Source organism: Peromyscus eremicus, chromosome 19 (assembly GCF_949786415.1).
Source record: "Peromyscus eremicus chromosome 19, PerEre_H2_v1, whole genome shotgun sequence".
In the NCBI taxonomy this organism is placed as follows: domain Eukaryota; kingdom Metazoa; phylum Chordata; class Mammalia; order Rodentia; family Cricetidae; genus Peromyscus; species Peromyscus eremicus.
In genome coordinates, this window is record NC_081435.1 from 15,357,167 (window position 1) to 15,383,834 (window position 26,668).

Here is a 26,668-nt window from a genome sequence, read left to right on the forward strand (position 1 = left end):
AAAAATGAAGGAAAAACTCATCAAGGTTGTTTAGAAAGACCTGCTATCTGGCGAGGAACAACCTACTGATGCTCTCACCTGTGTCTTTAATTCAGGGAACTAGGCAAGGGCAGGACCAGATCTTGGATGGCATCTCCTGTCTGTAGAGTTGCTTGTGGGGCGGCAGAACAGGGTGACACAGTGAGTTGGGAGAGCCCCAGCTCTCCTGACGGGGCAGGGTCCTCTCTCTATCCTGGCCTCTGTTTGGAAGCCTTCTTTTTCAGATTCTCTCCAATCAGGATGTTCTGCAATATAGGAGGTGAGACTTCAACCTCCCTTTTACCAGAGCTTCAGGGTCCCTGGTAAGTACGGACTGTCGGCTGAGTTTGCCGTCCTGGAGTCCCCAGACTCCAGTCCTCTCTCAATACTTCCTAGTGAAAATTGCACATGTCCCCTTGATGAGGCTGCATGGGAAAAGCAAAAATAGCACCTCTCTGCTTTTAGCAAAAATTATATCCAGTCGGTATGGCTAACACTGGGTGCCGCATGCCGATCTGCAGCTCTGATTAGCCTTTGATTAATAAAAAATGGGGAAGGGAATCAATTATTTATTTAATAAGAGCAGTTTGTCTTAAGCAAAACCTTTAAGGAAGTAGAGGATTTAGAGTGGGCTGGGTGGGGACCAGAAATCTTCGGAGGTGAGAAGTTTCGGGGTGGAGGGCTTCATTCATGGGGACAGGGATCCCCTGAGCCAAGGGTGGAGAGGCTGTTCCATGTGGGTTTAGGGGTAGGGTGCAGCTGTGTGTGAAAGGAGCCATGCCGTTAGTTAGCACAGAGGCCCATCCAGTCAGGAGTGCCCTTCCCTAGTTCCTTTACAGGATAGGTTGCTCCTGGGAAGTCTCAGGCAGGGTCTTTTGCAGGCAGCACCCCTTCACCGTGCCTATTGTCTACAGCCCGCTAAACAGCCTGGAGTTGCATGAAGTCAGCTTGAAGGCCTGTGCTGGTGTCTCCCTTGCTGTGCTAGGCCATGGAATCCCTGCGTTGCTTCTCAACACCTTTCTACCATTACTCAACCTTTCTCCTTGTGGAGAGTGCCTCTGCTGATCTCTGTGTTTCATAATCATATCCATTCATCGAAGTCAAGATCGAAGGATGCCCACCTTTAGATGTGTGTCCTGTTGGAAAATGTACCTTTGTGCTTGGTGTTTTGAAGCCAGGGACAGGCTCTTAGCCACCTCTGTGACTCCTGCCAGGATTTATGGAATGATGTACAGAGGGATCTGTGTTATCTTTTGGGGAGACTGTACCTACTATGCTTGAATTTTGATTGTAAAACAGATTTTTTTTTGTTTCAAGATAGCATTTCTAGTAGCCCAGGCTATTCCCAAACTCACTATGTAGCTGAAGATGACCTTGAATTTCCACTCTTCCTGCCTCTATCTCTGGGAATATTGGGGTTTCAAGTATGCACCATCACATCTAGAGTTATGCAGTGGTGGGGATTGACCTACACAGTCAGCCCTAGGATAGGCATCTAAGAGGAAGATTCTTTAGGGCAAAATGGAAAACGAATGCCTCCACGCACTGGAGATGACTGGGTTAGAGTACATGAATTAGCAGTCTGACGTCTTATTTTTCTGGAAAATAAGGCAGAGAGTTAAAATAAAAATTCAAGTGGCATGGTGTTAATTTTCTGACAAAAATGAATCAAACAATAGTCCTTTTGCTTTCCCCTATCCAAACTTGGCTCGTTTGCTCGCAGGAATAATAATCTCAGACCCATCACACTCACGAGGCGGCGACAAATGTCACACGAGAGAAGACAGAACTGCAGAAGAGAACATGCCCTGCACTCAAGTGTGTGTTCATCTGTTTAGTAACTATCAATGACCTAACACTATCTGTTTACAGCGGTGGTTTTCAACCCTCCTAATGCTGGTGCTCTTTAATATAGTTCCTCACGTTGTGGTGACCCTCAGCCACAAAACTATTTTTTTGTTGCCATTTCATAACTGTAATTTTGCTACTGTTATGAATTGTAATGTAAATATCCGATGTGGTGCATATCAGATATGCAACCCCCATGAAAGGGTTGTTCAACGCCCCCCCCCCCCCAAGGGGTTGTGACTCACAGGTTGAGAATCACTAGCTCAGTGACTGCTCTCTAGCAAGAGGGTCCAGAAGTGCTCAGTGCCAGTCTTGCTTCCCATCTTCATTATCTGGACATTACTCACGGAAGTTAGATTTCCCAGAATGACCTGGGTTGTTGCCATTCCTGTCTTCTGAGTTTACTGGTGTGGGTGGATACTTCTAGAACGAGAGCTTTCCAGCAAGCTGGCTATGTGGGTCCAGATGCCACGCCCTGCCACTTCCGTCAGGTGCAGGGCTGCATTCAAAGTGAGCTATGTGTTTGCTTCGGCAGGAACCAAATGTAGGATCATCTCTTTCCCATCACTGGCTTGCCTTATGTTTCCCTAAATGTCTGCTTTCCGACATTATGCCAGGAGCTTATCCTCCGTTCCTGGGATAAGAGTTGGTTACCCCAGATAAAGGACCAGATTTGCTGATCGCTACAGAAGCTACCCAGCAAGGCATCTGAGAAGTTTGGGAATTGAGGGCTTCTGCCATGGAGTCAGCATCTGCATCTCTTAGCGGCCTCAAGCCCATTCAGTAGTCAGAGAATAGAGGACCTGAATAGAGGATTTGCTTACATGGAGAACAAATCACCAGAGAATACAGAGACTGGCTTAAAAACAAACAAACAAACAAACAAACAAAAAAAAAAAAAACGACAGCCCTGTGGGGGACCCTCCCTCGCCAAGCTCATAAACCAGATGAGTTAAAGGGCAACCATTCACACAGCAGAAGGATATGTCGGTTCTAAAAGGATTCCTTACAAGGCTCTTCTGATGAGCAAACATAGCACGTTTCAGATAGAATCCATTGTAAGAAAAGAGATGATAAAAAGAAGATAATAACAATTTGCATCCACTATTTTTGGCACAGCTTTGTGAGGAGTCAGGCACACCTGTATCGCATCCTCTCGCCAGCAAGTCCCTCTCCTGGAGAGAGTGGGGAGCTGCAGAGGATTTCAGGGTGGGGACGAGGCATTGATCCTGACTGTCCTTCTTGAGCCTAAAGGAAACCTGTCGTCTACATGAGAGGGTCAAGAGTCAGGAGTCGGTTTTTACTGGGTCCTGGCTTATTGGGGGTATATGTAGAGTTATTCCGGAGAATACAGGTCTGACCCTGACTGCAGGACCCAACCAGATTCCTCACCTCTCCTGTGCTCCTGAGCAGTTCCAGGATATTGGCAATATTTGCCTTATGGCATCAGTGCGACATTTCCCGTATCCACATAGTTAAATTAGTTAGCTGGATAGAAACCTCAGAGATGATGTATCTAGTTGTCAGTCGTGACTTGGTGCTAATGGCACTACAATTTGGTTACAGTCCTTGCTGCCATTAATCATCAGCCCCAGCCGGCTGTATACCAGGGTGCTGGGATGGGGAGGGCAGAGCCGGCTCCTACAGAAGGTGCCCAGCACTCAGGCTGTGGTGGCCCTTCTTCCTCTGGGAAGGGCTCAAGCCTGCTCATAGTGTTAGCTACTGCTGCTCGGGTCCCTGTCATCATCCCAACACAAGCCCTGAGCACCTCTCTCTGTTTGTTAGCCTCTTGCTACTTATGCTAATAGCATCCTGTAAACTATTTCTGAGTATTAACATCTGCCTCAAGCAGCCGACTTTCACTTACAGAAACTGATTTCAGCTCAGTCAAGCAGATAAACAGAGAAATCAAAGCAGGTGGCTGAACACGAAGGAGGAATTCTCCGTTCCTGCATTCAGCCATTGAACCTCACTAAAGCCGCCATAATTAATATTCAGATAACTATATTCCAACACATAGAATAAACAGATCATTTAGAGGTTGCAAAATACATCTCCAGGGCCAGATGAGAAGAGAGGGAAGGGGAGGCAGAGAACTGAGTGTGAACAACGTGAGTCACCGCCCAGTCTGCCCTATGTGGCGGACGGTTACAGCCTTTGAGAACAGTGACGTGCCTCACGAGGCCAGGAAGCTGGGTGTTTACAGTGCCAAGGCTGCAGCCTGGACGATGTGGGGCTGTGCAGTGCTTTCTGGCCTCAAGGGACTCAAGGTACTTGAGCTGTCTACACAGTCGCCCTGCTCATCCTGCTCATCCTGGGGATGCTGTTTGTGGCCTGGAAGGGGTAGCCTGCCTTCCTGTACACAAGTCCTCCCGTGAGGTACACTAAGCTGAAAGCCTCTAAAGGGATGGTTCTCGAATTAGAATAGCCTCCCTGAGTAATGTGGGGCAGACAAAAGCAGCTCCTGATATTAATAAAGGACGAGGAGAGTAGTACATGCCTGTTGGGCTTTCTTGCATCTGTTAGCCGTTTTTCTTGTCTGTCAATTCAGAATTAGAATAAGACTGACACCACCACCCAGAATAGATTTGGAAGTCTGTCTTTCCTGTCTGCCTGGGGGCTGCAAGGACAGACTTCCCAACTGATTCCCTGTCCCAGCACAACTGGCAAGTGTACAAAGTGAGATCCTGGGTCTGGTTTGCAACCAGCTTGTTATATTCAGGACAGTGATGGTCTGGATGTGAGGAGCGGGTCCCATCACCCAGTGTGGTGTATACTACCGTGCGTGTAGATGGGGCCGCCCAGAGCTAATATACACACGGGTGTTATCCGAGAGCAGAATTAGGCACTGTAAGCTCCAGGGAAGCAGCAAGCAACCAGGTCCAGAGTGTGCAATCTGAACCAGCCCCGAGTACTTCTGGGTGGTGGGGCGGCTCCCAGGAGAAGGGCACTCACAGAAGTCATGCTCTCATGCAGTATCCAGAGTGGCCATGCACGGGGGAGAGCAGGATCACCCCATGGTAAAAATGTTCTTGCTGACTGCCTCTCTCTCTCTCTCTCTCTCTCTCTCTCTCTCTCTCTCTCTCTCTCTCTCTCTCCCTCCCTCCCTCCCTCCCTCCCTCCCTCCCTCCCTGTAGTTGCAAGGGCCCTGTGGCTAGACAACAAATGTGATCAAGAACTTTAATTTCCACTTTGGGGAACCATCCAGAGCCCCTCCCTGTCCCTACCGCTGCACATAGGTCCTGTCTGCATCTGTCCCTTGGGGATGGAGCCCAAAGCTGCACACTGGGGCTTGTGCCTCTGGAGCCACTGTTTTGCGGTTGAAATTTACCCTGATGCTGGGATTTTTTTTTTTTTTTTTTTGGTTTCCTTGGAAATAACTCTCTGAATCGCAGCTGTTTGTGGCAATGGGGGAGGCGGGAGAATATTCCCTGGAGGGGTGTTGGGAGGAGTAGAGTGGCAAACAGGCTTCCCCAGGGAAAACTGAGGAGTGTATGGGCTGGTGTGGTGTCGGGGAGGCCCAGTGGCCTCTTGGAAGCTCTGAGGACAGACATGAGGATGGGTTGAAGCTGGGTAAACGTGAATTCTCTCTTCCCTGGAACCTCGCTTTGTGCTTTCCTGTCTTTGCTATCCCTTCCAAAGGCAGCTGATGGAGCAGCAGCCATTTTCCCAGTTCCGGGCTAAGTACGCGTTCCCAGCTGCAGGTCTGCCAGGGGCACCTGTGCTGGGCACGCCTTTTCTCCAGGATTTTGTCCAATGCGAGCACCACAACACCCATGTGAGGTGGGCAAGGCCAAGCCTGTGGCTTGCATTGCACACAGGCAGAGAGAGGGTATTGGGAGGTTCTTGTTCACTAGATATAGTGTTGTGAGTTAATGGTAGAGACAGAAAGAAACCGTGGCCCTGACCCCTCCTAGGCAAGTCCTGGCACTGTCTGTTGCTGGCCCCTCCCATCTCTGGCAATGGCCGTCACCTCTACTCCCTAAAGTCACAGATTCCACAGATGCAGAGGAGGCTGCGGGCTGACTGTGGCTTCGTACACATTCCTGCACACAAAGCCTGGTAGAGATGCAGGTGACCCTCACCACCAGCAGGAGCCATGGTCTGCCAGGGAAAGAGAGGAAACAACTTACTCTGACTGGGCGCATGGCTACTGCTTTCACAAGATCCACACACAGAATGCTGAGGAGAGACGGAACCTGGTGACGCCATCATTGGCATGTCCCACCGCAGGTCTTGATGATGTTCCTTACCCTCCAACCTTAGCCTTGTCCCCTTGACACCATTCTGGAATCCCTCTCATCTACCTTCCACACCCAGTCTCCTTTTCGATTGACATTACCACGTAACCACTGTCATTTTAATCTCCAAACTGTTACCACCCAACCTGAAAAAAAATTGCAGGTCCTCAGAGACACAAAAGGAAAAACTAAATTCAGACCAAACTATCGGAGTCTGGAAAATTTCACTTTGGGTTACAGAAGGCCTAGACTTCTTAGATGGCATTGTGCCTTTTATTCCAGGGATGGATCCCCCGAGGGATCTCTATTCAAAGCCACACTCATCTGCCACACATCTGAGAGGGGGCATGGGGACTGAATGTTTGTGATTGTCCTGTGCACCTAACTTGTAGCTACAACTGTAGGAGGGTTGTATCCTATTCCACGGGGGTCCCAGGAGTTTAAATACACCCTAGAGGTGTCCCACAGGCAGTCACCACTCTCTACCTTCACACCAGGCACACGATTTTCTTGGAGGAGACCTTTTTCTTTTCCAGAACTGGGTATAGAGTCCAGGGCCTCATGCATACTAGGTAAGAGTGTCCGTGGTTTGCACTGGGCATGTGGAATTTTAGGTGGCCAAGCGTCTGGCCCAGCTGCACAGTAGTCCTGGTGCCCTCTGCTGGCCACATCTGGAAACACAGGCAGCCTGCAGCAGGCATTGGGTGGGACCTTCTGAGGTCAACTAGACCTCCTGAGGTGGAAGGGTCTGTCAGGTTACTGCACTGTAGATCCCTTCAGAGGCCAGCCATTGAGCATTTGCATAAGGATGCATGTCTTCTTAGTTTCTATCTTTTCGTGCTTGGGATGGCTGTGGTTGCGACTAGCTGTGTAGTTCTGGACAAGCCATCCAACGTGCTAGACTCCATTTTGTTATTTGTAAAATATCATCAGTCCTAGAACTGAGTGATGTGGTACATGCCTATGATCCTCGCACTCTAGGGGATGAGGCAGGGGGATTGCCACACATTTGAGATCGCTCTGGATGACATATTGAGTTTCATGCCACTTTGGGCTACAGAATAAAGACATAAACAAAAACAAACAAACAAACAAACAAACAAAGAAAGAAAACAAAAAACTACAATAAAGCCAAACAGATCCATGCATCCTTCAGGCCCATTTCAAATATTCTGTGTGCATGATCTCTACATTCAAGATGTATGCCCAGCATAGGCTGTGAGTAGGGGGGTCAGAATAGCGTCAGACTACAAATGCTTCTTTGTATTCTGATGGCTACCTCAGATAAGAGCTCCCCCAGGAGCCCCCCTATGCAGAGCCTCTTTCTTTCTTTCTTTCTTTCTTTCTTTCTTTCTTTCTTTCTTTCTTTCTTTCTCTCTCTCTCTCTCTTCTTTCTTTCTGGGTATTTTCTTTCTTTCAAATTATTATTATTATTATTGATGTGTATGATATGTGTGGGATGCATGTGTTCTGTGGTTCAAATGTGGAGGTCAGAGGTCTACTCTGTGGACTTGCTTCTTTCACTCCATTTTTATGTGACTCAGGCTATCAGGCTTGTGGGTCAAGTGTTTCACCTGCTGAGTTATATCGCTGACCTGGATCTTTGCATTCTAACTGTTGCTTTGGGGTTACTCTCATTTCCCAGGAGGGGTTTGAGATCCTCAAGGGCAAAGTGTATGGGAGCAGGAGTTTCACATGGAAAGCAATTTTGATATACGGAGCAGTTACACACATGGTCCTTCTTCCTCTTTGGGCAGGACAATCTGGATGCTGTGGCTATGGTTGAGTTCCTTCCTGGAATTACCTTACTCTCATGGTCCTGATGATGGTCTCTGCCCCAGGTTGTCTACCCAGGGCCACTGGTGTCCTGGGCTCTTGACTGATAAGGTCTTCACTGAAGTCACCTCCATGTCTTATAACTGCTTTCCATGCTCTCCTCTCATTTCCACTCTTTAAGGCTGCCTTGGTACAGCAAACACTCCTGGAGACTATGCTAACAGCTCACATTTATTAATAGCTCAGCGTGTGCTGAGAGCTTCGCACGTATCATCTCATGTAATGTTCCTAATAATCTGGCCAGCGGCTCCATTGCTATCTTCACTTTATGAAGAAGAAGCCAAGGCACAGAGATGTTGAGTCCTTGCCTCAAGCCACACAGCTAGAAAGTGGGAGGGTGAACATTTGAACCCAGTCGCTTGGATTCTGGAGCCTGGGTTCACAAAACCGGAGATAGGAGGCTTGAGCTAGAGGACGAAGCCAAAACACATACATGCAGATCAGTCTAAACACATGCATGTGCAGCATACCCCCGGGAGGTCCCCTCATGCTGGTTTCCATGTGCACTCATCAGTACATGCAGGCACAACACTCAGCTCCTCCCCCATGTCCTAGAACAGTACTGTATCATGAAGGCAAGGCTGCTGGTCACAGGAAGACACTGTTTAACATGTTCCATTTAGTATATTTCTACTATATAGTAGTGCAAAGGCCAAACACGGTCCGTAGAAATTGTCCTTTGAGGTGGCTGGGGAGATGACTCAGTCAGTTATACAAGCATGAGCATACAAATTCGACCCCAGAACCACCACAAAAGCCAGGAACACACAGGAGTGTGCCTGAAACACAGAAACAGGAGGAACCCGGGAGGCTTGCTGACCACCAGTATAGCCAAATTGGTGAACTCCAGGTTTAGCACACAGTGATTGAAGGATAACACTGGACATTGACCTCTGGCTCTGTGTACTTGTGTGCGATGTGCCTGTACAATACACATGCATATAACACACACAGGCATACAATAAATGACAACACACACAAGCTACCCTTCTCACGTTGCTCTTTTCTCAGGCACAGTGCATCATGTCACACTCCCCGTCAGCCCGCAGTCCTGAGCCAACACCACCACACTCTCCAGAGCCATGTTGCTGAGCCGGGGTGGCGGGGGGGTGATGTTAAGTGCACCTTCCACTCAGGCTTTCAGCCCACTAGTGGGTTTAGAGAGACTCAGCTTGCTAGGAAGTCCAGGACATTCTTAGATACTTTCGATCACACAGCACTGCAAAGACAGCTAACGAGATGGGGAGGGGACTGGATTTTTAATCACATACCAGTAAATTTGGTTTAAACAAACAGACACAGCCACATGTCCTGGCGACAGGATGGGTCAGGTCCTGGAGGCTATCTCAAAACTGGACAAAGCACATGAGGTCCTGTGGGAATCACAGGCTGGGATGTTTGCACGCAAACAATAAATGATTGTGAATACATGTCAACATGAGTCACCCTCTCTCTATGCCATTTTGTTCTTTCTTCCCAGGACCTGGCTTTCTGAAGACCTCCCTTTTGACACTGGGTTCTCATCCATGTATCCCTGATGGTGATCAGAGGGATGCTTTGGATTCTGTGTCTGGGAAGAGCAGTTTGGGGTACAGTTCCTGGTAGGGACTCTCACTTGCCTGCAGCCAGCAAGATCTAGATGGGATGCTAGTGCTCCTGAAAGCCTGGGGCCACACATTGCCTCTGGCAGATGCATTTTTAACGTGTATTTAACATCATCAACTTCTTTCTGGCCACGTTGATTTTATTATTATTGTTTTTCTTCTATGCTAAAAGAGAAAGAGCCAGCAGTTCTCCTTAGAAAATTTGGTAGTGGTTCTGGGGTCAAACAGAAGTTCCCAAGGGAAACATTATGATAAGACCAGGCTTCAGGGGGCCATTGAAAGTGAGGCAGGGGCATGTGGGTGACAGGGACATAGGTCACTGGGCAGGGAAGCCAGGGCATCAGGGAAGGGAGGCGGGAGCTGAGCGACCTACATCTCCACTGAGAATCGGCTGACTCACCCCTGGACAGTAGCTCCGCCTCCTGGGTGGAACTCAGTCCTGGCATCATGGGAAGCTGGCACCCCAGGGGAGGGCAGCAGGAGAGGCCCAGCAAAAGTTGGTGTGAATGAAGCTACGGCGTGCGAGATTTCGGGGGAGCGTTGGAAGGACGCAATGGTGCGTGTGGACTTTGCCAGTGACTGAGGGTCTGAATGGGGCATAAGTTCACCTGCAGGGAGGGCTTTGCCGGGAGGTGGAGCAATCAGGGCCCAGCATTCCCGTGTGTGACTTCACAGTGTACACTGTACATACAGCCCGCGACCTAACAGATGTTCAGCGCGCGTACCAAGTAAGAACAACAATTGTTGCAAGGAAGCCTTGTTTAACTCGTTCAGTTTTAAATGACTTTAAAACCATGGTACCTGGGATGTTTTTACCCTGAGCTCAGGGCCTTCACCAGCCTCTACCTAAGTTTGCTACAGGCTTCCCCATCTTGGCACCACCAAAGCAGAATTTTGATCACCTCCCCACCCCAAATGCATTTCTTGTTTAAACAGCATTCGCCACTGAGCCGGTCAGATTGTCCTTGCTTCTCCATTTCATCAGGACCTCCACTTCCACAACACCTCCTCACCCAGGTATGCCTTGAACACTCTTTGCCCATGCTAATCTCAACTCTGACATCACTACCGGGGCTGCTCCGGACCTGTGTCTGCTGTCTTCTGGGTATTCCGGTTCCATACAGCAGCTGGGGAGATATCTGGGGCGTGTTTAGAACATGGTTTTTATTGGTAGATTACAATCCATGGCTAAAGCTCCCTCGACCCCCCAGGCCTATCACAGCCTGTCTTTGTGAGCTGTCCTCTACCTCAGACTCCCCACTACCCCAGGATACCACCCCTGGCACCCTTGTCCTTCTCTGCCCCTAGAACACCTGAAGGCCTTTACCGCTTCAAGGCCTTTGCACCTTTTGGTCACCTACGTGTAGTGCTTTTCTGTCTTTTTAGGCTGGTCTGGATCTCGACTTCCTGTGAGCTTCTCAGGAGGCCTCTCTCCTAGTCACCCAGAACATAGTAGCCTCAGTCAAGCTGCACCTCATCTGTAGGTTTTAATTCTCAGCTCAGCACTTATGAACAGGTGTTTTATTTTTAGTCTTAATTTATTATCTGACTTCCCTCGTGCGAGTGTAGGTGTGTGAGAGCCAGGGACCCATCTTCCTTGGTCATTGTAGTTTCTCCAGTCGATAGAGCCATGCCTGGCCTGAAGCAGATGGTCAATAACTGGGAATGAATGAATGAATGAATGGATGAATGGTTGAATCCTGACGGTGCTCTTCTGAGAAGGCTTTTTGCCTAGGGTAGACGTGTGAGCTTCTGAATGTGATTCCTGGACTGGCTCCTGTGTACGAACTGCAAGACTAATTAAACTCATTCATATTTGTGGAAATGCAAATATAATTTTATTTACCAATGACTGTAATAAAGGTAAATGCTCCTTGCTTAAACAAACAATTCACTTTGGGAATAGAGCTGTAAACAGAAGCAATAAATAAACACTCATTATTGAGTGCTCACTGTGCCTCCACTGAACTTCGGGAGCTTGCTGCTCTGCTCTTCCATCGGAGTGTCATGAGCATGGAGGCTGAAGCCCAGCTTGGAAGACTCCTCCCTTCATCCACAGATGAAGGGACTTAACCACACCAGGCACCGGCATTCTTTACCAAGCCCACAACTCTCTGAAGCATAGCTTCGTGTCTTGGCTGTACCCTGAGAAGTTGCTCAAACTCTCCATGCCTATGTTTCCCTGCCATAAAACAGAAATGGACACTTCCCCTAGGAAAACAGGAAGTATGAAATGAGACAGTGTTTTGGAATGCTTGCATTGTGCCGGCAGGTCGACTGATAAATACACGCTAACAGTTCTTCTCTTATTATTATTGCTATGATTATTACCATTACACAGGACTGTTCTAGATGTTTCTGCATATTCTCATTTAATTGCCATCATAACTCACAGAGTCGGTGTTATTCCTGACTTACAGGTTAGGAGGAGCTCAACACTTGTAGAATAAAAACCATTGGTTCATGGCCATCCTGCAGCTCACCAACGTGAAGTCCACTGTGGACTTCATGTAGTGCCCCACAGCTGTCTGAGTATCAGGCTTATTTCCTTTCTAGCCAAGCACTGATCACAAACCCACAGTCCTGTATGGACTCAGCTTTTCCACCTGTTCCCAGTTTAACTGTGGTCCCAAGCCAGCCCATGGTCAACCCCATCTGCATCTTCCACGGTTCTGAATGGCTGCATCCTGGACTCTGAGCCAGCGGGAACCTTACCTGGTGGGGTTAGAGAGTGACGGGTTCTCTGGGATCCTGCATTCTGTTTCCAGGTGAAATTGTCAAGACCTAGAGAAGCTGGTGATGGACTCAAAGTGGTCCCCAAACTCCCCAGCCCAGGCACCTGACTCACCTCCCTCGTTGCTACCTTCTTCACTTTTGTCCTTCACAAAGAGGCCCTGTGAGAGTCACCAGGTATCCCAGTGCAGTGGGACAGGCAGGGTTAACACAGGTTTGGGGGTCTCTTTTCTGAGTGCTCACTCACCAGGAGTCCTGAGCCTTCCAGACTTGCTGCTATTCCAGCTACTTCCCCAACAGTGTGTATCCCAGGCTAAGGATCCCACAAGTAAGCAAGATGCCATCCCGAGCTGGAGGAGGCTTTTGTCCTGGACAGGCTAAGGATGTCAGCAAACATTCACAGTGGTTAACTTCCGTGGAACTATGAACATTGGTCTTACTCTTTTCCTTCAGCCACCCCATCTTCTTTACTCTTTCTATGACATGCACTGTTCACAGCAGAGGATGGCTTGCAAACCAATGTAATGCTAAAAAGCACCCGGATTTTCCTGTCTCTCCAGATCATCAAAGGAGCTGCCACATGAGACAGGCCCAGCTAGGGTCCAGGGGAGCTCTGTTGAGTTCGTGGTGCCACAGTGCTGGCTTGCTGTGGAAAGGTCCCGGGTTCAGGAGAGGCAGATGCAATAAGCATGCACAGTGGAGCCTGCCTGGGCTGGGATGTATAGGGGGGTCTGAGGCCTTGGGCTGCAAAATTCAGACTCCAGGGACTGAAGGAGGTTGTGGAGACTGCAATAGTGAGAGGCGCCTGGGAGGGCACTCTGGATCTTATTCGGTGCAGCTAATTTTGTTTTGAGTGGAAAGGAAAGGTTGAGAGTGAACCAGGCTGGGGAACAATTAATGTCCCGGGAAGGGCCAGGAGAGGGGAGAAGGCCATCAGTGAGGCCAGGGGCGCCTGTCTGTGAACGCTCTTGACTGCTCTTCTTTTCCGTTTGTTCTGTAGCTGCAATGATTGCAGGCTGACCATGTCCCAGGCACCGTGCCAGACCTTCTACCTAGATTACAGCACGTCCTACTCATAATACGTTCCTTTAGGCAGCGAAGGTTTCCCACTGGCTAGAGGGGGAAACTGAGGCTGGCTCAAGCAGCCACACAGTTGTCCCTGCAGCAGCAGCAGTTGGGCTTGAACACTGTAAATACTGCCTAACTTATTGACCCTTGCTACCCTTGAACCTTCTACCCCAAGTCATCTGGGTCTAGGAAGCCCTGGAAAGCCCTGCTAGATGTGGAGCAGGGGAGGAACTCCACAGGACTGGGACACATAGCTTCACCCCTGCAAACCAAGAAACTCAGTGATTTATCTCAGGGTACAGTTGTGCATGTGAAAGCACATGTGTGTATTTGTGTCTAAGTGCAGGAGCCCATCCTACAGGGAGCAGACATGCCCCTATGATGTCTATGGCAATGGCCTGAGGAATGAGTTCTGGTGTGCAGGTAGATGGAGATGTGGCAGGTTGTATCTCTGGGGAAGAAGGTAGAATTGTGTGGTGTTGGGAGGTGTTACACTTAAAGGTAGGAGAAAGCCACAGCGTTCTGACAACTTAGCCTAGGAGATGAGCCACAGCTCCATGGATCATGTGAGAGGATCTCCCTCCTTGGGGTTGTTATTCAACTGCAGATCCCTATCCCCATCTGCAGGGAATTGAGAGGTTGGGGGTGGAGGTCAGGGCCTTCATTTCTACCAGACTCCCAGGAAATTGTGCTGCAGCCTCCTAGGGATGTTGGGGAAGGTGGGACCTTCCAGCTGTAGGAGTCAAACAGGCTGCACCTAGCTGTGGAGCCCACGAGAAAGCTGAGATGTGAGGAGAGGGGCATACCCAGGGGCTAGAATGGTCAGGTCTCTAAATGAATGCACGCTGTAGCCACCAATGTGTGTTTGAGATTCCAAGACTTATGGGTAGGTAGGACCCTGGGGAGCAATGAGGGTATGCTTGCTCCAGAGGTGATCTGCAACTAGATCTTTGTTGATTCCCAGCAACTGGAGTCAGCCTCCAGGGACTTAGGAGAGAGGCAAAGGGGTGTGACACCTGTAGCTTGAATTGGGCACTGAATCTGTGTAAGATGCCCATGTGAGCAGAGCAGAGATGCAGTTGGTGTGAGGGTACTCCCCGGGCTTTACCCTGCCTCTCCTGGGCATTGTCCTCTCAGGATATGCTGTTTCCAAGCACAGCCTCTGGCATCCCTAATCTGGTCTGAGTGCCATCTGCTCAACCCAGATGGGGGGGGCTCTCTCCTCATTGTAGATGCCCTTCTGTCTCTGTCTTTCAAACACACACACACATACACACACACACACACACACACACACACACACACACGTCAGCTGGGCATCGAGGATAGCAGCAAGGTCTCTGTCAGGAGGACACTTTCTGACTGTCGGTTTGCTCTTTCCACTGCTCTTTTCTACCATAGTCCTCCTCATGCTCCGTCCAGAGACACCCATGCTCACACACGTTTGCAGAGCTGCAGGAGTGCCCACCCAGGGAGTTGGACTCATCTTTTCTGTTTTTTCCATGCACTTGGTAGAAACTGTAGTCATAGACGTACACACAATCTGTCACTAAAAAATTGGCCCAGCTGAGCCGTCACAGCCCACACACCCTGCATAAACTCAGCACGTATGAGCGCACATGTCCACACATCTCCTTGCCTGGGTCTCACAGGCTGAGACTGGCATGTACACATATGGAGGAGGCATGCACTGTTATGCACACACACTGCACTCTCCATGTAGGCATTTGTGCACACACACACACACACACACACACACACACACACACACACACACACTTCTTACTGCAGTCATAGTGAAGGGTTCCGGATCTTGGAGCCCTGCCCAAGATACTCAGGCTGGGTACTGGGGTGGTCTTGGCATGAGATGTGCGTAGTCCTAGATCTGGAAGAGAGTGGATGGGGGCTTTCCCAGGAGAGGGGAGCTTTGGCATCTCGGAGGAACAGCGAAAGTTCTCCATATCTTTTTCTCTTCTGAGTCAGCACAGAAAACTCATCTCTTCTCCATATTGGGCCAGTGTACATGGTGTGCATGCTATACACAAGACCAGAGTTGATGCAAAGCCTGCACATAGGATGCCCTGGAAGACTTGTCACAGTGTCCTCTAGCCTAGTGCCCAGAGGTGCCTTCCACCACACTTCACTCTTGTAGCCCCTTATAGAGTATGTCTGCACAGAAGAATGGATCGTATGTGTTGTTCCCAGCAACAACTCAATGCATATCAAGTCCAACGAAGGGCTCAAGGATGTGCCATTCAGTCAGGCTGTGCACGGCCTGGGAAGCCAACAGGTGGAGAGACCCAGGTGGACTCACTCCACGATCCTCAGACATTTATTTTAAAGGAAACTCCAACAGTTGTATTTCCAGATAAGCACCTTCACCACTGTGTACCCCAGTGAGTATTCTCTCCCTAAAGCTGAGCAGAGTCACTTTATCTACCAGTTATGTTCCTACAGACCAACGGGAGCCCCACAGGTTGAGAGCACCCTTGGATGCTCACAGAAGACTGGGTGAGCAAAGGACCATCTCTCTGGCTCTGAGCCACAGCAGGTGGCAGTCCGTGATGGTTTCCAGGACAGTCTCTGCCTGGGGATCCCCTTCTCCTCTCTCCTCAGCTGCCACCGCTTCTGCTAGAGTGCCTTACTTTACAGAGCTGAGAAGCTGCTCAGGCTCAGCCCACAGGGCTGTGTGGCCCTTGGGTCCTGCCCTCAGTCTCTCCAGCACCTTCCTTTGATATTGGCCAGATGAGCATAAACCTGCCCTAGATGCAAAGACTGACTCAGTCAGAACGACGCACAGGGAGTGCTCTCAGCAAAGGCCTTCTGGGCGTTTGTTGATTCCGTGGTCTCAGGCTTGAGGGTGCTCCTAGGCTGCACAGGGAGAGGACGTTTGCCCTCCAGCCTGGGCTAGAAGGGAACCGAGGGCCCCCCTTGTGCCTGTTTTGACTCTATACTATGCTATTTTCATCGCTTCTCCAAAAGAGCTGGCTTTGTTTCACCTAACAAGTTAAGACCTTCAGGTGTGTGTGTGTGTGTGTGTGTGTGTGTGTGTGTGTGTGTGTGTGGTGTGCTTTTGATTAATTAAGCTTTGTTATTAGAGATAGTTTTGTGTGTGTGTGTATCCAGGTCTCTGTGTGTATTTCTATATATGTTTCTTCATGTGTCAGTGTGTCTATAGGAGCATCTCCGTGTGTGTGTGTGTGTGTGTGTGTGTGTGTGTGTGTGTGTGTGACCATGCATATGTGCTTCAGTCTTTGGATATTTGAATGAATGTTCCTATAAGGGTGGTGTGTGTGTGTGTGTGTGTGTGTGTGTGTGTATTTGTGAATTAACCTGTATGATTGTGTACTGCTGTGTGCAGTGTATCTCCAGGCATCTGTGTCTGTGTGTGCTATCTCTGTGCACCCGGAAATATGCATGAGTCTGCATCTTCAGCTCCTCCACCTGAGATGGCAGGGACTGGCACTAGCTGGTACATTGCAGGGTTCCTATTCTCTCATCTGCAGATGTGGGTGATGGTGATGACCTCTGACTTCTGTAAGAGGAAATGTGGTAGCTTGAGAACACAGAAGAATTGGGTGTGTGAAGCTAGGCTGAGCCGCTGTTATCAGAGATCTCATTTTCTTTGCACTCAAAGGGACACAGTGACATTTCTGCCACTTTTGACATGAGGACTTGATGAGATAATACAGGCGAGAGGCTGTGTGTGCCACATAGTAGGTTCACTATCGACCTTGTTTCCTGTCTACCTGTGACTCTCAGTGCTTCCTCTGTCTTTTGTACCCTGAGAAGGACAGTCAGAGCCATCTGGTGTTCTGCTGGGGGTTCTGGCCTGTAATTTGTATGGATGAGTCTAGACATTTAACTGTTCACACTATGTGTGCCCATCTTAATCTAATCCCATGACCCTAAAAGGTGAGCTGAGCAGGTTCACTGTAAGGGAGGAGAAATTGAGTTTTGGAGTGAATGGAAAGGTTCTTGGACAAAGTCATTCGCAGGAAACAGATGTGTGAGTAGAGTGTTTTTGGTACACTGGTTCCCCCTGCAGCGGGCAATGTCCAGGGTACCAGGCTCTTACACTCCCAGAGGCCCCCTGAGGCCAAAGACACCCATCACTGGCTGTACAGCCTGACTAGAAGGATGATGGACATAAACACCCGACACAACTGGCTGTGAATTGGACCCTCTGTATGGAATCAGAGGAGCAACTCTTATAAAAGGTGGCCACTCTGAGAGATGGTTCTGACCATCTGCAGAAAGCAGTTTCCTTTCACCCAGACAGCCGGCTGGAGTTGTGGACACCAAGACAGACTCGTTAGCCTCATCACATAGCTTATTTACAGGATCTGACCCTGTATGATGTGTGCTAGTTTTCCAAAACACAAACTGCAGCAGAACAGTATGGACTGTCCCTGATGGAAGGCAGAGAGATCACAGCCTTTTCTACCAAAGCACCTTGGAAAAGGGTAGACTCGTTTCCACGTTTAACACAGAGCAGCTTTGTCACGGAGCGCTTGATCAGTGTATGATGGGTGCTCTGCAAGCCAGGGGCTGCCATGCAGGCTAAGCCCCAGGAGCCTGCATGATGGTTCAGCAGCCTGCCACTGCCTCTGCTTTACCCAGAGCCCCAATCCTGTCTCACCAGCACACATCCCAAGCCCATGCTGATCTGTTCATTCTGGCAACATTAGACCAGGTTGTAATTTTTCCTTCACCATTCATTTTTCATTTTTTTCTTTACAAAATAGGTACAATTGGTACAATAGGTACAACAGAGCTAAAATGAAGTAAGATACGGGAAAGCATTTTGCATGGCAAAAACGCTATATAAACAGAAGGTATATGATAATATAACAAAACACATAAGGACATCTACGACACAGCATGTAAGATGGTGTGACTTTAAATGACAAAAAGACTTTTGCGTATAGGCTGTATGTGTACAGTGAACACAGGACTTAATGCGGCATATGATGTAGTTTATGGTATGTTCTGCAACTCACAGGATTATCTAATATTTTATGACATGTCCTGTTCCCCAATTCACTGAAAAGTGTAATTAAAATCACTCCGCAGTAGGCATTTTTGACATTCTAAGCACAAGCCCTGGGGAGATGTCACCACTGACCAGCCGTGTGGCCCACTGGGTGGAGGGGAGGGAGGTGCAGGGAAAGACAGAATACCCTGGCAGGATCTGGCCGAGGGGTGCAGGAGAAAGAGGGCTGCCTCGGGAGGAGGTAGAGGAGCTGGGCTTGTCAGTGATTACTCCTTCTATTTATGAAGCCCGATGAGGAGCTATAGGGCTTGCGGTGGGCCCTGTGTCTGCTGATTAGCTGGCGATTATATTGATGATGTAATAAAAATTCACTTTGTCTATTAAGTTTCACCAGGACAATCAGAGAGAGATTAGATAAAAATCAGAGGAAATGAATAACAGAACAGAGGAGGAAAGTCACGAGCCTTATCCACCATGGTCCCTCTTTCTCCCTCTTTGCTGTCCTGAAGGGGAGGGCATGAAACAAAGAAACCCCATCCCCAGCACCCAGGATAGCTGGCTGTTCCAGAAACTTCCCCGGAAGAGCTTCTCTCTTGGAGGGATTTGGTGTTGCAAGTCCGACACTGGTTTCAGTTTGCCACCAGCGTTTAATACTTTAAACCTTTGGCATGGCTGCTGGCCCTGCTGGGAGACTGGAATGATAGGCCTGGGTCTCTCTGTTGTCGTGGCGTGGCAGGCATGACTCCCTGTGTACTTTATGGTTTGGAGTCAGGTAAGCCCATGTTACTTAGGGACCTCTCTACTTGGCAGTGTCTGGATTCCCTCTGGTGTGATCTGTGTGGATATAGATAGGTCTTCTCTTATGGCTCGGGCTCCGAAAGGCCTGTTAGGAGGTACGTGTCATGATGACGGTCACACATTAATGTCCATTAGCCGCCCGGGGCACTTCTGCCCAGACTGATTTGTCAGATCAAAAAGAGGCTGGACTCAGAAAGGGCAGGAAAAGAAGGTCACTTTGGGTTGGTGACCATTGCTTGAGGGCCCTGGTTTGGGAACCTGGGGCTTGAGGTTTGGAAAATGGGTGGGGCCCATGTGGAGAGGGCAGAGTGACCAGGAACTGGGAACGTACTGGGTGAATATGGTTGGTAACTTCCGTGTCCCTGCCACGAACTGAAAGCCCCCTAGTACGTCTGAGATCTTGGAGTTAGGACTAACGCAGGAGTTTTAGGAGAAGCCCAGCTCTGGTCTCTGCTGAAAACTCCTGGGAGTCAAACACAAGGTCTGCGAGAAGGGGCTTTCTCTCCTCTAAGAAGCTGAAACTGAAGGTTCTTGTCTCTTCTCTGTGCTGAACCTGCCTTCTCTTGATAAGAAGGGAGAGGCCCCTCACTGCTGCCTGGGGGCCCCTGGCATCCCTGCACAGATGTGCTGCTCACACTGAGAGCAGTACATCCTGGCATCTGTAAAGGTTTTTCCAGCTGCAAGGCCAGTGTCACCCCAGGAAACTGTCCCCTGGCTTAATTCTCACTGCCTGGCTGCTGTCCAGCTACTCCTGCACCAGGGAGTACGCAGAGGGGAAGGGTGGAGGGGGCAGGAAGATTCTAGTCCCAGAACCCCTCTGTGGCCAGAAAAAGTCATCCTTTGTTGGCAAGCTAGATGCCTGAGTTGGTTATGGGGAGCATGGGCATAGTTTAAATATTCCATGAGTAATTTCTTAGCCCAAGCGGGTTGCAGCTGGGACGACTGAAGGACGCTGCAGCCCCAGAGCAGGTAAAGAGTGAGGACAGTCCTGGCAGGTTCTGCGTGTGTCCCTGACTTCCCTGAAGCACCTGTACCCCACCCACCTATCCTTGCCCCACCTTCCCTGAGCCAGGCTGATGAAGGGTCCAGATTTATTCAAAATGAGAAATTCCTTTGTCCATCGGCCTGAGAATGAGACTTCATCGCAGTGGGACAAACCCAACCCAACCCAAACAGAACGGAACAAGACAGAATGCTCTGACCTGTCAGCTGCGCGGTCTCCTGCTCTGCCTTCTTGCCATTTGCTGCCTTCGGTCTTTTGCTGTCCCTCTAGACCTGGGGATCTGGTACCACCCCTAATTCCCCTACCTGAGACCTCATATTGAGAGTTTCTTATCCAAGGCATTTTCTTTGGGAGGCTTTATGTTTGTGGAGTAACCATTAATATACTCATAGTTATTTTTGTGGTGGTGAGCATGGGTCCCCGTCTTCTGAGATCAGGTCATGACATTCAGAGAAACTGTCTTGATGTGAACGTGTGCCTCACCCAGAATGGTTTGTGTCATCCCATCAGACCCAGGGACTTCCCAGTGGTGGACCAGGTCATACCTCCCCAAAGGCATCTCCCCGCTCCCACTTTTTTTTTTAGAAGCTGTCTGTGTATGCTGTGGAGTTGTGGAGGTGAGTGTGGGAAGGGTCAGGACACCCGAGGGACATTGTAGTTGCATCTGTGACACTCTTCCTGCTCCCTGCTGATCTAGGGACCACTCTCCTCCTGGTTGTCTGGCCTCTGCTGTGACCAGTCCTCCTAAATCACTGGCTCAGCTGAGACAAGGTCAGAACAATAGAAGTTAATGTTTGGCGGAGAAACTTGAGAAACTAAAAGAGAAACAAGCCAAGGCCAGGGAGGAAGCATGAGGACAGGGTGTCACTCCCATAGGAGAGGTAGTCTGGCTCCAGTCCTGGGGGTACAGCCTGTCTGCTTGGCCTAGCATCTCATTTGATTCACTGAGGGTCCCTGGACTGGCTGGGTGTAGGGATGGCCGGCCATTTGGAAGAACAGTCCCTGCCCAGAGTACGTCACTACCCATCCACCCAGTAGTTATTTCTCAGACTAAGCACGCACCTTTCCCTAATGGAGACACAATCCATTCACCTACTGCTCCCCCTCCCTAGGGGGCCAGCTCAGTTGCCCTGGTCCAGCTTCACCCTCCTCCCCATTCCTTATTCCAGGGGATTTCCAAGCTTGCCCAACAGAATTTTGGTGGAATCAACTCTGAAATAAATGAAATGGTTAGCTTACTGCAGCAGTAAAGGTGACAGTACTGAGCAAATTCTTACTTTTTCAATAAAAGGATCATTAGTTACTTAAGATCAGAAAAGAAACTAAAGCCTTGACCACAAGCCAGAGGCAGATCTCTCGCCCAGTGCCTCTGCAGCTCCAGTGAGCCAGACTTCCGGTGCTGCTGGGAATCTGGTGGCTGGTGGGTATGTAAATCAATCCCTAACCCATCCTTTCTGGATTCAGACTTGAACACAAGATGTGCTGGGCTGATGTGAGCCTCCACTGGGACTGTTTGGACATTGCTTTGCAGAAGTCAAGGATGATGGTGGCAGTTTGGAGTCAAACCATGTCAGGCCCTAAGTACAGACAAGATTTTGGTTCTTCCTCCAATGAAAGGGACCTCCTTATCATATGGGATTAAGAATCAGTACTGTACTAAAACAGACTATTCTTGTTTAGCTTTGAAACGAACCAAAGCTCACATAAGTTGAGAAATGATATATTTTCTGGTTATTTTGTGTGCCCTTGTTCAGTTGGTGCCTCAGACACAGACCTGATGTGCCAAGAGAGGAAAGTGACCCTGGATCCTGTCACCCACCCCCCCCCCCCAAAGGGAGATCCAGCCCTCACCCTTAACGGTGTGGGAGCTGCCTTGGCAGTGGGGTCATTAGTAGTTCCTGGGTGACTGGATTGTGGAAGGTCGCTCAATTGCGAGGGGCTATCAGAGGTGTGTGAATTCTTTTTCTCACCGTCAGAGGGCAGGCGACAGCCAGAGGAGATGAGACCTCCTCCACAGTTTGGGCACTCCTCCCCACTCTGCCGCAGAGGGTCTAAGGCGGAGGTCAGGCTTTGATGCCTGCTGCTGCTCTCTCTGAAGCTGCTCACACCTTTGACTTCTGGCTGAGGAGGGGACCGGGGCATGTCTGGGGAGGACTAAACTCTGGGACCAGGACCCACCTTTCTCTCTCACTTTTTGAGACGACTTTGGGAGCCAGACTCAAGTTCTAAGACCTGAGTGGTGCTTAGCTGGAAGGCTGGTTGATGAACGCTATGGAGGGAGCTGCAGTAGTTAATATGGGTACTGAGACCCTCTGCTAAATGGGGTGTAGAACAACATGCCACTTGGCGGCTTCCTATGTGTGGGGAGCAAATACGTTTGGGATCTGATGGGACTGGTCTGCTGGGAACTGAGCGGAAGTACCTTCTTCAAGATACACCCCTCTCCCCACCCAACTAGAGACGGTGAGAGCTGCATCTTGCCTTCCTTCCCAACCTCAGGCATGTCCCTGCTCCTCCCAGGATCTCTCTCCATTATCTTGGTTCTGCCACAGGCCTGGGTGTGAAGGCAGGCTCCCTCCAAGCAGTCTTGTTCACTTTGAGAATAGAAAAAAAAGGAGTGAGCACATGAGTCTTTTAAGTTTTTACTGGTGGAACAACATGGAGTTTCTCTCCTCTCCTTCCTGTAAACACTTGTAGGGCATCCAAGGACCACAAGGATGAACCAGGGCTTCTTTGGGCAAACTCCAAAGGAATGCTAAGGTGAAGGAAGCCCTGACCTTTTCTTCCATCTCTTGCTGGAAGTAGAGGTGAGCCTCAGTGGGAGCTAGCTTTCCAGATTCCAACATTCTCATGTCACCACGATCAATGCATACAGAAAATGCCTGAGCCTCTGGTCCCAAGAATACAACCGGGAGACTGATCCAAACAATTTTCCTCCAGGACACCTCCAAGCTCAGATGTGCACCCTGGCATCTCCAGGGCCCAGTTCTCTACTCTGTCAACTGGGGACACTGCTCCAACTCACCCTTCTTCCTTGGAGATAGACCACTTCACACACGTATGCAGGAGGAACAAGGGTGTTCCTCCTGCCTCATCCGGTGAGACCAAGTCAAGCCAAGTATTGACTTGATAGAAAGACATGGATATGTTGGACAATAAAGGTTAGGGGATCTAATTTCTTCCTTTTCCTGTCCAGAGGACATTTCTCCTCTACTTCACCCTGCTGGAAAGCAGAGGCCAGAAGAGGGAGTGTTCTTAACAGTTACCCAGGGATGCCTCCATCCCCTCTGGGCTCATCCCAGGAGTTTATGAAGCCTCTGGAAGCAAGGTCTCCTCTCCCACCACACAAGCGCTGTCAACATCATCACCTCCCTGGATATTCTTAGAACAAGTCAATATGATTAATTTTACATGGGAGTAATTTCCTGCTTTTGTTGTGGAGTCCTCCTGGTCTCCCCCATCAGCAGCAGCATGATACTGTTTCTGGTTATATTGGTCAACCATGATATTGATATTATTAATAATGGATATCTATATGCTAACCTTTGTCCACACAACTGAATCACTCTGAGCTGGCTGTCACATTTCTTTAAAAGGTATTGATAAGCCCGTTACAGGAAGGGAATACACACTCTTCAATGTGTGTGTTCTATTTCAAGCACCTGTGAGAATCCACCTACATTGGATAAGATGGGGAGGGTAGGATGGATATTATTTGCAAGAAGACATCTGTGTACATATGCTTGAGATTCGTGTGTGTGTGTGTGTGTGTGTGTGTGTGTGTGTGTGTGTGTTGAACACAAGCCCTTTTAGAGCTGATCAAATAGTCAATTAGAGCATTATAGGGAGGTAGCAGAATCAGACAGTCCCTACAAATACACTGTGATGTCGTGTTTGATCTTTGGATGCCTCTTGTCTCCTAGGACTTGAGAGAGAAGATTTGACTTTATAAGGATATTATTAGGTTGATGCCTCATTCTCTTAATTTCCCTGCCAGGTGAGAGATGGTACTCATTGAGATCTGCATGGCCAGAACCAGCCACTGAAAGTTACATCGAAGGCCATTTTACAAGCTGGACTTGAGCAGAATGCTTCCTCCCTGACTTGGTTTCTTACACTTTTGGTTGTGAGCCTACCCTTTAACGGCTGAGCCATTTCTCCAGCTCCTGACTTGGTTTCTTTATCTGTGAACAGGCCATAATAATTCATCTGGCTCTACTTTCTTAAGGACAGAAACAGGGAGGCTGACTCAGCTCAGCCTCTCAATCCTCTGCACCAATTCCCCGGTCAGAAGAATGCTTGGCAGGCTAGCAGACCTTGCTGACTCTACGCCGTGGTCCAGCCTTCTGCCTTCTGGAAGGGAATGGGTGCTGGAGTTCTGTGTTGAAGGCATGATTTGGGTGTATGTGTATGCATGTGTGCCTAGGTGCCCAGACTTCACTCCTGTATGTCTCTGGACCTACTGTCAGGCCTACCTGCATGGATAGGGAGGTGTCAGAGCTCATGTCTTTACCAGCTGGCTCTACAGTGGTCCCATCGCAAAATACCCCCTTGTAGGGGTCCCCCTTCACTTGTCCCTGTGCAAAGAAGCTGGTTAGTTAGAGAAATCCTCTGGATGTTCAGATACAGCATAGGAATAAACCAGACATGGATTAATTAGGTGTGACTGCATCGTTAAATTAGAAGAATGAATAAACAGCCACGTATGGCATTCAAATCTGCTCAGAACAACACCAAGGGCTGATTTCAGCTAAGTCACCCTTGAGTTTGTAGGTCTGCAGGACACTGGAGAGTGAGGTTCCTGTTATATCCTGAGCAGTGGTTTCTCCAGGTATCATCCACCCTATGCTGAGGCTGTCCTTCACTGGGCCCCCGGCCTCCATAACTGGATCTAAACAACATGGTTTGATACAGCACCATCTACACACGCTTCAGCTGTGCACACTTCTCAGTGTGAAATATGGCAGAGGCATAGGTGCTCAAGAGATGGGAGGGGGAAGTTAAGAGGTGTGGGCAGAGGATGGGAAAGGTATTGATCCTGTAATATTTATATGGTGGTGTACCATGGCTTGTACATGTCCTTACACACACCACACACACACACACACACACACACACACACACACACACACCTCCTCCAGTATCTCTGTTTCTGTGACTTCTATTTTTCTACCACATAGATTCATAGGTGAAATGAATCTTAGTTGTGTAATTTTAGAAACAACGTGGAAAGACAGCCCCAAGCCCTCAGCCAACATCACCAATCACACTTCCTATCCTAGGACGGACAACCGTGCAGAGAACGGTTTTTTTTTTTTTTCATAAAAAAGAGGAGGAAATCAACAGTCTCACACACACACACACACACACACACACACACACACACAGAGAGAGAGAGAGAGAGAGAGAGAGAGAGAGAGAGAGAGAGAGAGAGAGAGAGAGAGAGGAGCTTGCTGACCTCACTAGCAGGTGGTAGGGCAGCCTAATGCATGGGTGAGGTGGTAGTGAGATCTGTTAAGTGTATAGAAACCTTTGATCTGTGGCCTCTCTTAACAAAGGTGATAATTAATTAAAGCAGGGTGTAGCGCAATAAAGTATCATCGCAGTCAGTTTATGCAGGCTGTCCAGAGCCAGCCTTCCAAAGTTGCTCTCAATTAAACTCTTGTTGCAAGCCAGCTCATTATCAATTTTTTCTTCCTGAGTTTGATCACTATTTTTGGTATCCACAGAACTAGGACTATGTCTTTCTCCATGAGGGCACCCACTTATTTATTCTTGCAGATGCCACACAGGATCTGCTCTTGAGCTGAGCTGCTGGGAATTGCTGTTTTAGAGCCTCAATCAGCTCGTGCTGGAGAGGAGATACAACAGGGATAAGAGAAGGCAAATTCGGATCAAGTGGAAGGGGAGAAACCCCATGAATGCATAATCCTGAAAACATCTACTCTTGAAAGACTCAGAAAGCAGAGGGATTTCTGAGTTGATAGACTTCCTGTAAGAGCCTCCTCCATTTCCACTCAGCAAGTTCTCAGGGGCTCCTGGATAGGTAGAGTGTCATAGCCACAGCCTGCTACAATCACCTACAAAGATACCAGACCAGGTGGGAATCCCATGGGCGACAGCCCTGGTTTCTGAGTTTATCAAGAGCAGGAGATGAGAACTTTGGCTCCTCTATGATCGTCTGTCCTAGCACCTGCAACTCCACCCTTATGTGGAGGTAGAAGCACCTGCCTCCTTCCTCAGGCCCCATTTGGGATTGGGTAGGCTTCCTTAGTATCAAGGATGAGGAGAAGAGAGAGAGGAAAGGCAGTGGACGATGAAGGGGCCACAGCTGAGCCAGGAGGGAAGGGCGATTACTGGTCTACCCTCAGAAGTGACTGGATAGGATAGAATGCTTTCTGTCATTCTCGGAGAAGCCATGCATTTAAAAGACTAGAAAAAAATAAAAGAAGTAGTGGGGAGAGAGGATGGGCTTCCTTGTTATAAAGCACTCAAAAGGGGGTCAACTGGGTGTCTGCCACAC

At 49.0% G+C, this 26,668-nt stretch overlaps 1 protein-coding gene and 2 long non-coding RNA genes across 28 annotated transcripts in view; 2 read left to right on the plus strand and 1 right to left on the minus strand.

Annotated features, from left to right (window-relative positions):
• Celf4 (CUGBP Elav-like family member 4) overlaps nt 1-26,668 on the minus strand; it is a 285,725-nt gene that overhangs the window by 252,158 nt on the left and 6,899 nt on the right. The gene's annotated exons all lie outside the window — the stretch shown is intronic.
• Nucleotides 225-1,855, plus strand: LOC131895793 (uncharacterized). Its single transcript, XR_009375272.1, has 3 exons — nt 225-341; nt 933-1,166; nt 1,742-1,855. It is a non-coding gene; the product is annotated as an uncharacterized LOC131895793 (long non-coding RNA).
• Nucleotides 9,428-11,336, plus strand: LOC131895795 (uncharacterized). Its single transcript, XR_009375274.1, has 3 exons — nt 9,428-9,544; nt 10,484-10,564; nt 10,934-11,336. It is a non-coding gene; the product is annotated as an uncharacterized LOC131895795 (long non-coding RNA).